Consider the following 6,757-nt stretch of genomic DNA (forward strand, 5'->3'; position numbering starts at 1 on the left):
TGTGTGTCTCGTGTTGTGGGTCATGCTTTGTGTGTGTGTGTCACATGCTGTGGGTCGTGCTTTGTGTGTGTGTCGCTGCCGTGTGTTGTGTGTGTCACGTGCTGTGGGTCGTGCTTTGTGTGTGTGTCGCTGTCATGTGTTGTGTGTGTGTGTGTCAGGTGCTGTGAGTCGTGTTCTGTGTGGGTGTCGCTGTCGTGTGTTGTGTGTGTGTCACGTGTTGTGGGTCGTGTTCTCTGTGGGTGTCGCTGTCGTGTGTTGTGTGTGTGTCACGTGTTGTGGGTCGTGTTCTCTGTGGGTGTCGCTGTCGTGTGTTGTGTGTGTGTCACGTGTTGTGGGTCGTGTTCTCTGTGGGTGTCGCTGTCGTGTGTTGTGTGTGTGTCACGTGTTGTGGGTCGTGTTCTCTGTGGGTGTCACATGTTATGTGTGTCGTTCTCATGTGTTGTGTTGTCTTATGTGTGTTGTCTTGTGTGCCTTTTTGTGTGTCCTGTTGTGTGTGAATCTGACGTGTTGTGCGTTGTGTTATGTGTGTCTTTGTGAGACTGTTTATGTGTAGGGTTGTGCGTGTGTGACGTGTTGTGTGTGTGTCGTGTGTCGTCTCGACTGTTGTGTGGAGTGTGTGTCGTGTGTCATCTAGCGTGTGTCTGAGACATGTTGTGTGTTCTTGTGTATGTGTGTCTGTGGTATGCTGCATGTGATCTTTTGTGTGTCTTGTGTCTGTGATGTGTAGTGTGTCATCTTCTGTGTCTGTGTGTCGATGTCATGTGCTGTGTCGTGTGTGACGTGTTATGTGTTGAATGTGACATGTGTGTTGTGTGTCTGAGGTGGGTTGTGTGACGTGTTGCGTGTGTTTGTGTGTGGATGATGTGTTGTGTGTGTCATATTGTTTGTGTCTGTGTGATGGGTTGTGTGTGTTCTGGTTTGCATGCGTGCAAAGTTTTGTGCGTGTGCGAAGTGTTGTGCGTGATGTGCAATGTGGTGTGTCTGTGCATGTGACATGCAATGTGCTGTGTACAACGTGTGACGCGCAATGTGATGTGTGCGCGACGTGTTGGGTCTGCGCTTGTGACGTCCCACGTGTTGTGTGGGTGACGTGCGACGTGTGAGATGTTGTGGGTGACGTGCAACGTGCGACATGATGTGTGCAAAGTGCTGTGTGTGTGTGTGACACGCAACTTGCGACATGTGTGTGGCGTGGGACATACGACATGCTATGTGTGCTACGTGCAATGAGTGGGGTCTCGTGTGTGTGTGACACGTGTTGTGTATGTGTCGGTGTCGTGTATGATGTTTTGTGTTTTGTGTGTGTGTTGTGTTTTGTGCCATTTTGTGTGTCGTGTTGTGTGTGTGTGTCAGTGTCATCTGTTGTGTGTGATTTTTGTGTGTCATGTTGTGCCCCGTTGTATGTCATGTTGTGTGTGTGTGTCGGTGTTGTCTGTCTGAAGTTTTCTGTGTGATGTTTTGTGTGGTGTGCCATTCTCTGTGTCATGTGTCATGTTGTGTGTGTCGGTGTCATATGTTGTGTGTGATTTTGTGTGCCATGTTGTGTGTCGTGTCGTCTGTCATTTTGTGTGTATGAGACGTGTTTATGTACCTGGGACATCTGTTCTATGTGTGTGTAACGGGCTGTGTGTCGTGTCGAGTGTTGTCTTGAGTGTGTGTGTAACGGGATGTGTGTCATGTTGTGTGTTGTCGAGTGTTGTCTTGAGTGTGTGTGTAACGGGCTGTGTGTCGTGTTGTGTGTGTGTCCAGTGTTGTCTTGAGTGTGTGTGTAACGGGCTGTGTGTCGTGTTGTGTGTGTGTCCGTGTCGTGTGTTGTGTGTGTGTTGTGTTGTGTGCCGTTTCATGTTTCGTGTCGTGTGTTGTGTGTCATGTTGTGTGTGTTGGTGTCATGTGCTGTGTGTCATTTTTGTGTGTCGTGTTGTGTGACATACAAGGTGCGATGTGTTGTGCATCACATGTGATGTGTGACATGCAACGGGTGATGTCTGCAATGTGGTGTGTGCGACGTGTTTTCTGTGTGACGCAACATGCGACGTGCTGTGCATGTGATGCAACATGTGACGTGCGACATCTGACATGCTGTGTATAATGTGTGACGTGCGACATGCTGTCTCTGCGATGTGCAGTGTGTGCGACATATGTGGGACGTGCTGTGTGTGCCACATGCAACGTGTCGTGTGTCTTGTGTCATGTGCCGCCTTGGGTGTGTTTGTGTGCATGTGACGTGTTGTATGTGTGTGTGTCGGTGTCGTATGCCGTCTTGTGTGTCTCTGTGTGTGTGACGTGGTGTGTGTGTGTGTGTGTTTCAGTGTCGTCTGCCGTCTTGAGTGTGTTTGTGTGTGTGTGACATGGTGTGTCAGTGTCATGTGTTGTGTGTGATTTTTGTGTGTCATGTGTGCCATTTTGTTTGTCATGTGACTTATTGTGTGTCATGTTGTGTGTGTGTGTGACGTCTTGTGGGCGTGCGCATGCGTGCGACTTGTGCATCTGTGAAGTGCGACGTGTTGTGCGTGACATGCGACGTGCAGTGTGTGCGATGTGTGTGACGTGTTTGTGTGTGTGTGCGCACGCATGCGACGTGTTCTGCGTCACATGCGACGTGTGCGATGTGAGACATGTGACGTACTGTGTGCGCGACGTGTGATCTGCTGTGTACAACGTGCCACGTGCGGTGTGTGTGACATGCAATGTGCGACGTGTTGTGTCTGTGTTGTGTGTCATGTCGTGTGAGTGTCATGTTGCATGTGTATCTGTCGGTGTCCTGTGTCATGTTGTGTGAGTATCATGTTGTGTGTGTCTGACAGTGTCGTGTGTTGTGTGTCATGTGTGTGTGTCATTTGAGTGTCATGTTCTGTGAGAGTCGGTGTCATGTGTTGTGTGTCATGTTGTGTGTGTGTGTCAGTTTCATGTGTTGTGTTGTGTGTATATTATGTTTTGCGTGTCATTTGTGTGTGTGTCGGTGTTGTGCATTGCGTCATGTGTGTGTATCGCTGTTGTGAGTTGGGTTCTGTGTGTATGTCGGTTTCATATTGTGTGTGTGTTGGTGTTGTCTGTCGTGCGTCGCGTTGTGTGTGTGTGACATGTGTAGTCTTGTGTGTCGGTGTCGTGTGTCATGTGTCATGCTGTGTGTCGGTGTCTTTTTTGTGTGTCGTGTGTGGTGTCGTCTGTCGTGTAGTTTGTGCGTGTCGGTGTCGTGTGTCGTTTTGTTTGTGTGTGTCAGGCTCGTGAGTGTCATCAGTGTGTCGTATTGTTTGTGTGTGTCGGTGTCGTGTGTGTGTTGTGTGTTTCCCTGACTACAGTGTGTCGTGTTGTTTCAGTGTCTCGGTGTCGTTTCTGTGTGTGAGACGTTTTCTGTCTGTGTCCGTCGGGGTCATGTATCGTCTTGTCTGTGTGTGATGTTTTGTGTATGATGTTTGTGTGATGTTTTGTGTGTGATGTGTGTGTGTTCTCTTCCGTGGCCACACAGCGTAAGAAACAAAGCATTTCTCTCATGGAGCAACAGTGACACTGGGTGGCCACTCAGGGTAATGCAAAACTATTTCCCTCACGGAGCAACAGTGACACTGGGTGGCCACTCACGGTAATGCAAAACTATTTCCCTCACGGAGCAACAGTGACACTGGCTGGCCAGTCAGGGTAATGCACAAACCATTTCCCTCACGGATCAACAGTGACACTCGGTGGCCAATTCAGGTAATGCACAAACCATTTCCCTCACGGAGCAACAGTGACACTCGGTAGCCAATTCAGGTAATGCACCAACAATTTCCCTCACGGAGCAACAGTGACACTGGCTGGCCAGTCAGGGTAATGCACAAACCATTTCCCTCACGGATCAACAGTGACACTCGGTGGCCAATTCAGGTAATGCACTACAGTATCCCTCAAGGAGCAACAGTGACACTCGGTGGCCAGTCAGGGTAGTGCACCAACAATTTCCCTCACGGAGCAAACAGTGACACTGGGTGGCCACTGTGGGTAATGCACCAACAGTTTCCCTCATGGAGCAACAGTGACACTGAGTGGCCTAACAGGGTAATGCATTTCCCTCAAGAAGCAACAGTTACCCTGGGTGGCCACTCTAGGTAATGCACAAACAATTTCCCTCACGGAGCAACAGTGACACTCGGTGGCCACTCTGGGTAATGCACCAACAGTTTCCCTCAAGGAGCAACAGTGACACTCGGTGGCCAGTCAGGGTAGTGCACGAACAATTTCCCTCACGGAGCAACAGTGACACTGCGTGGCCAGTCAGGGTAATGCAGCAACAATTTCCCTCATGGAGCAACAGTGACACTGGGTGGCCACTGTGGGTAATGCACGAACAGTATCCCTCAAGGAGCAACACTGACACTCGGTGGCCAGTCAGGGTAGTCCACCAACAATTTCCCTCACGGAGCAACAGTGACATTCCGTGGCCACTCAGGGTAATGCACAAACCATTTCCCTGACGGAGCAACAGTGACACTGGCTGGCCACTCAGGGTAATGCAGCAACAATTTCCCTCACGGAGCAACAGTGACACTCGGTGGCCACTCAGGGTAATGCACTAACAATTTCCCGCACGGAGCAACAGTGACACTGGCTGGCCACTCAGGGTAATACAGCAACAATTTCCCTCACGGAGCAATAGTGACACTGGGTGGCCAGTCAGGGTAATGCACAACCAATTTCCCTCACGGAGCAACAGTGACACTGTGTTAGCTGATGGCCAAGGATGTTTGGTGAGGTGCCAGCTATGCCCGTTTTATACCATCCATGACTTTAACCGCTAGGATGCACTGTCCCTTCGCGGCGGGCAGCCCGGGCTAGCTGACGGATGCCCCAAGGTCCTAAATACCCGTGACTTTAACTGCTGGAGCTCAGAGCTCCTTCGCAGTGGGCAGTCAACACTGACTGACAGGTGCCCCAATGGCAGCACTAAGAGCCTCTCCACACCCGTGACTTTAACTGCTAGAGCTCAGAGCTCCTTCGCAGTGGGCAGTCAGGATTGACTGACAGGCGCCCCAAGAGTTTGCCCCGTGGAGGCGGCACAACTCAATGCTAGGCTCTTAGTACTCTCACCTAATGGCCAGGCTTTATAGCCAAAATGGCTGAGGTTCTTTAATTGTGTTGGCTGCTTTACAGTAAACCAGAGAAACAAGTCAAGCTTATGCACAAATGGTTACCAAAATTTATTAAACTAGATTCTAATCATGTGTTTACAAAATTGCTAGTGCCTACTTATTTAAATGTAGAGATGTTACATACACAAACAAGTTACAAAACTGAAGCCACAACCCCAAAGAAAGAAAACAAAGTATAGAGCTCTATTTCAAAATATGTGTACACTAAAGATAGGAGATCAGGTGTGGGTGCTTCTTACCCTCCTTGCATCTCTCGATTCCAGCGGTGCCAAGCCAGGATTGGTCACTCAATTCCGCGGAAAGACGAACAAGGGACAAGGCTTAGGGACCCTCTTAGCTGCAGAAGCCTTGGGAGGCTGTCACTTATCTGACCAGCAGATAGATAGTGAAAAGCACTCAAAAATCATGGTGCTGTAGGTCCCATACTTATACCTCTGTACTCCTTTATTCTCTTTCTCCTTTCTTATGCCAAATTGGGGCTGGTCTGTCTGGGTGACGCCAGCTCTCACAAGAGTAGTTTACACTTGCAAGGGAGAGAAACAATAAGTTTCGACTATTGGACATTCCTTTTATTAGGGTAAATATTTTCCCACCTAGGATGTTGGTGTGTGTGCATCACGCTATTTAGTAGGGGCTAAGAGCCATGTCTGTTACAGCTTCTCTGTCTGCTGTGAGCCTAATCGTTGTATATGATCCCAGAGGCACATTGTAGCAGCACACCTGTGCTTCTCACAGCTTCAAAGGCTGTGCTGGAATTTATGTTAAGTGCCCTGTTGTTTTGGCTCCCGTGTGTTCCCAGCAATGCTGGTCTGAGAGGGGGGGCTGGCGGTCTGGCTACACACTGGGTGGCCACTCTGGGTAATGCACCAAAAATTTCCCTCACGGAGCAACAGTGACACTCGGTGGCCAGTCAGGGTAATGCACAAACAATTTCCCTCACGGAGCAACACTGACACTCGGTGGCCAGTCAGGGTAATGCACAAACAATTTCCCTCACGGAACAACACTGACACTCCGTGGCCACTCAGGGTAATGCACAAACAATTTCCCTCACGGAGAAACTGTGACACTGGGTGGCCAGTCAGGGTAATGCACGAACCATTTCCCTCACGGAGCAACACTGACACTAGGTGTCCAGTCAGGGTAATGCACCAACAATTTCCCTCACGGAGCGACAGTGACACTCGGTGGTCAGTCAGGGAAATGCACAAATAATTTCCCTCACGGAGCAACAGTGACACTGACTGGCCACTCAGGGTAATGGACCAACAATTTCCCTCACGGAGCAACAGTGACACTGGGTGGCCAGTCAGGGTAATGCACAAACCATTTCCCTCACGGAGCAAGTGTGACACTCGGTGGCCAGCCAGGGTAATGCACCAACAGTTTCCCTCAAGGAGCAACAGTGACACTGGGTGGCCACACAGGGTAATGCACAAAGCATTTCCCTCCCGGAGGAACAGTAAGACTGGCTGGCCACTCAGGGTAATTCACCAAGAATGACCCTGACGGAGGAACAGTGGCACTCGGTGGCCAACCAGGGTAAAGCACCAACAGTTTCCCTCATGGAGCAATAGTGACACTGGGTGGCCACTCAGGGTAATGCACCAACAATTTCCCTCACGGAGCAA

The sequence above is a fragment of the Chelonia mydas genome, chromosome 26 (genome assembly GCF_015237465.2).
Source record: "Chelonia mydas isolate rCheMyd1 chromosome 26, rCheMyd1.pri.v2, whole genome shotgun sequence".
Taxonomy (NCBI): domain Eukaryota; kingdom Metazoa; phylum Chordata; order Testudines; family Cheloniidae; genus Chelonia; species Chelonia mydas.